The following is a 7,851-nucleotide window of genomic DNA, read 5'->3' on the forward strand; positions in this document are numbered from 1 at the left end:
ATCAACCATCAAGTTAACTAAGCATGGGTTATTTATTTTATTTATTGAAGACAGCATCATGCATTGAAATTCACCTGCATCCATATCATCGTCCTCGCTGTCAGATTTATCGGTCCTTAGTCGGTTGAACAGCCCGCTAATGCTGGATTCTTCGTCCTTATCAACGCCGTTATCCGTCTTCCAATCCTTAACAAATTGATCGGAGTCCCTTTTCAGGTTTTTAGTTTGAAACATTTACGTTTCAAATGTCCTTTGATACCACAAAAATCACAAACCCTATCTTCAACATATTCTCTTTGCCTCATAGACCCTTTCTGCCAACTTATTTGCCTAGCTTGATTATATGGCCGCTGCCTTTGCTGTGGTTGATAACCCAATCGATTCTTCACCGATCCTCTCAAATTAGTTTGCACTGGCGACCCTGCCATCTTAAATGTTTCCGTATGCTTCCTGAATGCTGAACCTCCCGGCCCCCGGAGGGCAGCAATTTGACCATAAGCATCACTTGGACCCATTTTCTTCGCATTGCTAGCTGCCATTTCCCAAGTGACCACTATTTTTTCGGCACTTTGCAAAATGAGATTATCCTCACTTAGTAGACGCTGCTGCAATGCTTTGTCCTTAACCCCAGCTATTGTACGATCAAGAATTGCCTTCTGCTTGAAGTTTTCAAAAGAACAGAATTCCGCCTGCAGTTTCACCGAGAGAACAAAATCTTCTATCGTCTCATCCGGCTGCTGCACACGGTGATTGAATTTAAACCTCTGAATCATATCAGATTCAGATTTGTCAAATCTATTTTTCAGTTTTTTAATCATTTCATCATATGCAATATCGTCGTAATTATTATTGGGAAAAGGAGCTTCACTTCACTGTATACGGCTGGCCCACATAATGTAGCAAAATAATCTTTCTTATCTTCTTCTTTGATTTTATTCAGGCGAAAAACGGAACTTAAACGCTCAGCCCATTCAGTAAAAGAAGTTCCCTTCCCATAAAATTCCATTATTGTCGTCAAGGCCGCCATGTCAATAAATGGATATTCACCAATCACCAGGAATGTACAAAAATTAAGTAGCTTACCAGAAACCGCTCAAGTGACCCTCAACTAGCCAGTCAGCCAGCGGAGTATAATTTTGCCCAACCGACCAGTTAGCCTGGTATTCTGCTCGTCCGATTCCGGATGATTCTTTTCTTCTAGGGGAACCTTTTGTTTTTTGCCACTAAGCAAGAGTTATCCGTGCCAATCAGCCTATAGAAAAATGAGAGAAAAATGTTAGCTATTTCTTTGTTTCGAACAAGTTTCAAATGAAGCACTATTCCAATTGGAATACAATTGAATTGTTCTTTGTTTGATATTCTATTTCAAAAAGTTTTTAGAATTGTGTACCGCGTTTCACTGTTCAAGAACAAGCACTATGAACACAATGGCGAATGTCTTTGGATTTGTTCACTGAATATCACAATAGTATAATAGTCTATTCTTTGAAATGAAAAGAACAGTAATTTTCACTATACATACTCAGATTTACTTTTGAAGCGGATTATCGTCGTAAAACTATAGCACTCGTAAGCACAGCACTCGGAACAGGATCGAGATTTGTCTCCGGATTGCACTACTGATTACTATCCTGATCACTGACTGCACGCTGTCCTAGTTGTCCTCGTCGCCAGTTGATACGTCCAAGTAAAGGTGTTTCGGTTGAGGATAATAAAAGAAGGCAAACTTCCACTTCGAAATCTGGGAAACTAATGAGACCGGCTCATTGCTCCAGAACTGTATTTGTATCGTTTCTTCTGACCAGACAACTATTACATTCGTATGTGTTACAATGATAACACGAAATTTGACATTGAACACGTCAAATATTATTTAGTTATTACCTAATTCAGTACATATAATTCATTTAGGTTTAATTACTTCAGAACGTGCCCCTAAGGAACATAACAGCGACATGTGCCGCATTTGACAGGTCTCCTGCTCATTTGGAATACGATTTTGTATGGGACTGACAGATGAATTTAGTTAAAATTCTGACAGTGACGCCACTCTTAAATACATACACTCTGTTGTAACTAAAATATCTTTTGGTCAACCTTGTTGGATGGAGCGGTAGACCTTGCTGGGACAGGATCGAACCTGGTGGATTGTTGAATCGCCCTGAAATGAAGAGGCAGTACGTCATCTGTATCTGATGCAATCGATCATACAACCTTTTCCGTGATGATGCATTTTACGATGTAGTCTTCGTTTGGTTTGAAGTGTTGATTGATCAGCCGGGAAATAATGTTGGCGTTCCAGAACTGTCCAGACTTCGTGAAGGACAAGCACAATGTTCACACGAAGATCAAGCAGCTAGTTACGAGCATCAGGTCCGCCGTTCTTCTTCTGCTTCTTTTTATTAGCATTACATCCCCACACTGGGTCAGAGCCGCCTCGCAGCTTAGTGTTCATTAAGCACTTCCACAGTTATTAATTGCGAGGTTTCTAAGCCAGGTTACCATTTTTGCATTCGTATATCATGAGGGTAGCACGATGACACATTTATGCCCAGAGAAGTCGAGACAATTCAATCCGAAAATTGTGTAGACCGACACCGGGAATCGAACCCAGCCACCCTCAGCATGCCCAAGTAACCAAAAGTTCCTTTAAGAGTACGTTTTTCGCTTAATCAGCTTCACAGAGCTGCTTAAGCGAAAAACGTACTCTTAAAGGAACTTTTGGTTACTTGGGTGGTCTTGCTTTGTAGCCGTGCGTCTTACCGTACGGCCAAGGAGGTTCCCTCAAGTCCGCCGTTAAAGCAGCCGAACACGAACAGATCGGGCTGAAAAAGAGAGCCGAAGCAGCTGAAAAGGTGATGAAAGAAGTTGCGGGGCATACATCAGTTGAGACACAACAGGCACCTAAGAGTCCCCGAATCGCTCGCACGGAAAAGCGAGGAAGGGGCTCGCCTGGAGAGCAGGAAGCTACGAAAAAGCAGCGGAACGTGCAAGACTTTGCCAGCGTGCTGAAGGAACGCGTCAAAGATGGTGACTGGCAGACCGTGGAAAGCCAGCGGGAGAAGAGGAAGAAGCAGAAGGCGTCGTTCTCTTCGGGAGAGAGTTAAAGGTTACCCCGAAGGCCACTACTCCGACTGGGACAGTACTCCGAATGGGACACTACCCCGAAATCCATTACCCCGAAAGGCCAGTACCCTAAAACATTTCGATTCTGTAGCTTTTTAGTATCATTTTTCACACTCACAGATATCGATGAATCCAAAACGACAATATTTGCAAAGAATAAAAAAGAGTTAGAGTTACTTGAAAAAACGCATTGAAGATTTAACCAACTGTTTAATCAACAATGTTGATTTTTCATCTAATTAACTTAAATTGTCATTCCACCCCATTATTACCAAGAAAACTACTATTCTATGAAATAAAGTAAGGGGGCGATAATGTCTCCTTCAATAGGACGTGTTTGCAGAGGAGATAATGCTTTCTTCAAATGAATGCGTTTGCCCGGTATAAGGCGATCAGAGGAGATAATGTCTTCTTAAAACGTACCCGTTTGCTCGGCACCAGGCACACAGAGGATATAATGCCTTCTTTATGCGTTTGCGTTGTACGAGGCTAACGGAAGATAGGATGCCTTCTTAAAATCAACGCTTCTTTCCGAAGACAAACAGAGCTCCTACACATAATATATTACTCACTCACTATCTCTACCTCACTACCTCTTCCTCACTAACTATTTCTCACTCACCTACTCTTACTCACTCACCTGTCCTTACTCACTCACTTACTCTCAATCTCTCACTCTTAATCAGTACTGCAAAGGTCTTGATCGTCATAAAACAGAGAACAAAGCGCTTTTTTCTATATCTGGCGACGAAAGAATCGTGGGTTCTTTGATCAATTTTGCATGAAAAACAGTCATGAAAAGATGTTGTATTTTGTTTTAAAATTAAAATTTCTAAATTATTTTAATAGATATATGCAGAGAACAATAACTGGACGATAAATTAATCATATTCCTTTAATCCAACGAGTTAAAAGCGGCAATAAACAAAATAATAAAGCAGATATTGCAAACTTTCATGTCCTGCCACAGAATAAAAATCGGTGAGATTTTTGCAGCATGCCTTTCATTCCTCGCGTTTCTATAGAGAATGAGACGGGCAGATATGTAAACACCACATGAAATCTCTCATTTAAATAAAAAAAATGCAGTACTGCTCTTAATCACCCACTCTCTCTTATTCACTCACTCACTCTTACTCACTAATTCACTCTTGCTCACTTTCTCACTCTTAATCACATGCTCAATCTTACCATTTACTTACTCTTACTCGCTCACCACTCACTTTTACTCATGCACTCATTCTTACTCACTTACTCACTCACTCACTTACTTTTGCTAACAAGCTCATTCTTACTTACTCACTCGCTCTAACTCATTCATTCACTCTGTTACTCACTCACTCACTCTTACTCACTTACTCGCTCTGACTCACTCACTCACTCTAACTCACTCACTTACTCTTACTCACTCACTCACTCTTACTCATTCGCTTACACACTCACTCACTCTTGGGGGCAGCAGGGACTTTGTCCAAGGGCTTGACGACCCCTCCCCATGGCCACTGCGAGTTAGACCGGGACCATCGTCCCTAACCCCTAATCCCAAGGCGTCAAGCGACCCGTGCCGAGGGGATGCATGGCCAGGGGGATGAAATAATGAGATAGGCCTTTAACGGAGCCTGTGGGGTACCTGGGCACCCTCCACAGTAATTGTCCCTTACCGCGTCATGCTGGGCTCTGGCGTGGTGGACCTCTTTTCCCGAGCAACTCGTGGGACCAAAATGGAAAACCAAGTCAATTCTTCAATTAGTGGTAGTAGTGTAGGCGACAACCCCTTCGCAAGAGGTGGGTTGTTCAGGTCTCCACCTAGGAGGCCAGAGGCAATAGTCGGCAGCTCAGTGCGCAGCGCCAGCGTGGGTCACTCAACCTTCCTCTCGGCTAGAAAAACGCCGGCCCATGGCTTGTGGAGGCGATGAACCGCAAACGCGATGGGCTTTCGGCCTTCGAGGTGGCGACGGAACAGCTGGACGCCATCATCGACTTTGCGTCATCGAAGCATAATAGGATTCGCGGACTCGGGCAAGGTCGAATCGACCGAGGGCGTGCCAGCGAAGACGGTGGTGCCAAAGTCTACCCAGACTGAGGCTCAAGTATTCGCGGGCACGTCGGGGGTGGCTGCTCCAACGGAGCAGACACAAAAACGGGGGAGACAGTCTCCAGGGGATGAGCTCCCTGGGGGCCGCCCCAAAACGCGGAGGGTTACTACCCCGAACAAGGGTAGTGGGGCTGGGAAGCTGAACCCCGGCAAGGTACCTCCAAAACCAGGGGAGGAAGGACCTGGAATGGTCCGTCCACCCAGGAAAGACGGTGGTAAGGGGTTACGGCAGGCTGAGAACTCTCAGCCGCACCAGACCAGGGAAATAGAGGGGGATGACGCCTCCTGGACCCTGGTCAAGAACAAGAGGAAACCGAAGACGTCAAGGGCCGAAAAGAAGGCCCAGGCGAATGAGGGTAGCAAGAAGTCTAGGGTAGGCGCCAATCGCTCCAGGGGCGATGCCCTAGTCATCAAAACGGACGAGGCTAAGTATTCGGACGTCTTGAAGGCGATGAGGAGTGTCGTCAAGCTCGGTGAACTCGGCGCCGACGTACGTCGAATAAAACGTACCCGGATGGGCGAGATGATCCTCGAGATGAAGCGGGGCGTCCCGCAAAAGGGCGCCGCCTACAAGAAGTTGGCGGAGGAAGTCCTATGCGAGACGGTCAAGGTGAGGGCACTCACGACGGAGATGAATCTAAGGGTTAAAGACCTGGACGAGATCACCGAAGTCGAAGAGCTCGTCACGGCACTGCGGCGACAGTGTGAAGTGGAGACACCCACCGCAGCCGTTCGGCTACGGAAAGGTCCGGCAGGGACGCAGGTAGCATTGGTTCGGCTATCTGCAGCGGACGCCTCCAAGGTAGTCAATTTAGGGAGCGTCAAGGTGGAATGGTCGGTATGCCCTGTGCCTGGAACCGGGGCACAAGCAATGGGACTGCAAAGGCCCTGACAGAAGCAATCTCTGCCGACGCTGCGGATTGGAAGGACATAAGGCACAATGCTGCACGAACCCTCCCAATTGTTTGATTTGTTCCAGCAAAGCTGTGAACAGCAAGCACCCCATGGGGGTTCGATGTGCCCGTCGTTTAAGCGTGCTGCAAAATCACAGTGCAGGTAACGCAGCTGGCTTGCTCGGCCTCGCCCCGAGTGTTTGGTGTGCGCAGGTTTAGAGGACACGGCGGAACACGTGTTGCTCGTGTGCTCACGTTTTCGCGCAATTCGTGATCACATGCTTGCCCCATGTGGTCTGGACACTACCCCGGACAACCTAGTTCGGAGGATGTGTAAAGATGAAGTTGGCTGGAACGCCGTTTTATCGGCTATCGCCCAAATCGTCTCGAAGCTACACAGAAGGTGGCGCGTACACGAGAGGTGGTCCAAGGGATCGGAGTCGGCTTCATGGGTCATACCGGTGGTCATGCTCTGTGGTCGAACTCGATCCTTTTATCGAACAAGTGGCCGCGCGAAGAACAACATGGTATCGTCGCTTTCGCGGTGTCGGTCAACCGGGCGGGTTCCGAGCGTGAGGACGGAAAGGGGTCTTCGTCAAGGCTGGGGCAGGCGTAGGCACCGCGTCGGCAAGTCCCTCTGTGTGTTGGCGAATAGGCCCTATCGCAGAGAGGTCGATTTGGGGTGCACGCGGCATCATCATTCTTGATACCAGTCGTGCAGAGGGAAGCAGGCGCGAAGTCGAACCTTCCCACCTTTCAGGGAAGTCGAGACAATTTTCAATCCGAAAATTGCCTAGACCGGCACCGATAATCGAACCCAGCCACCCTCAACATGGTCTTGCTTTGTAGCCGCGCGTCTTACGGCACGTCCCGCACATGCAGTCCCTTCGAAGTGTTGAATGGTGCTGTGGTAGAGTGAAGAACTATCAATCAAGGATGTTATCGATCATTTAGTAATTTGCGTTCGATCGTTTAGTAGTTTGTCGATAACTCATCCCTGAAGCTGAATTTCGAAAAGTGTTGCATGGTGGACTTCTAGTGCGAAGGTTTTTCTACTACTCTGCCTAATGGTCGTTATAAGAATTTAATTAATAACGGAGTTATAGCGCTAGTTGCAGTAACTTAAACTAAATGATCGGAATTTTGTTATCATTTAGTCTAAGTTACTGAAACTATAGCTATAACTCCGTTACTAGTAGAATTCAAGCAACGAATTATTAGGTAGAGTTGTAGAAAAACCTTCGCACTAGAAGTCCACCGTACAACACATTTTGAAATTCAGCTTCTGGAATGAGTTATTTTTTATTTTATTTTTTTTGGTTTAAAATTCAGTTTTTATTTAGTTAAGTATTGATAACTCAAGGTTTACAAAATATGTGCAGTTTCAAAAATCTAGGTCTAGGTGGAATTCTAATTCATTCACATCGATCCTATCGTTACACTTGTTAACATAGTGGATGTAATTTATAAATATTCTAAGGATTTCCACTCGCATATTTTTACCTATTCCTGTCAGTACAGGTTTCATTAGATCCTCGAAGGAAAATTGCCTCCACCCATGTGTTGCTCTTGCTAGCCTTCGTTGCAGAACCGTCCATGCCTGGACGACGCGAGCGCAGGAGCAAAATTTATGCTGGAGCGTTTCGACCATTTGGTTTCCACAGTGTGTGCAATTCTCGTCTGCCACCCGTTGCATCACGAACAGCAGTTTTCGATGCTCAATTTTGTCGTTCAGTA

The sequence above is a fragment of the Armigeres subalbatus genome, chromosome 1, assembly GCF_024139115.2.
Source record: "Armigeres subalbatus isolate Guangzhou_Male chromosome 1, GZ_Asu_2, whole genome shotgun sequence".
Classification (NCBI taxonomy): Eukaryota; Metazoa; Arthropoda; class Insecta; order Diptera; family Culicidae; genus Armigeres; species Armigeres subalbatus.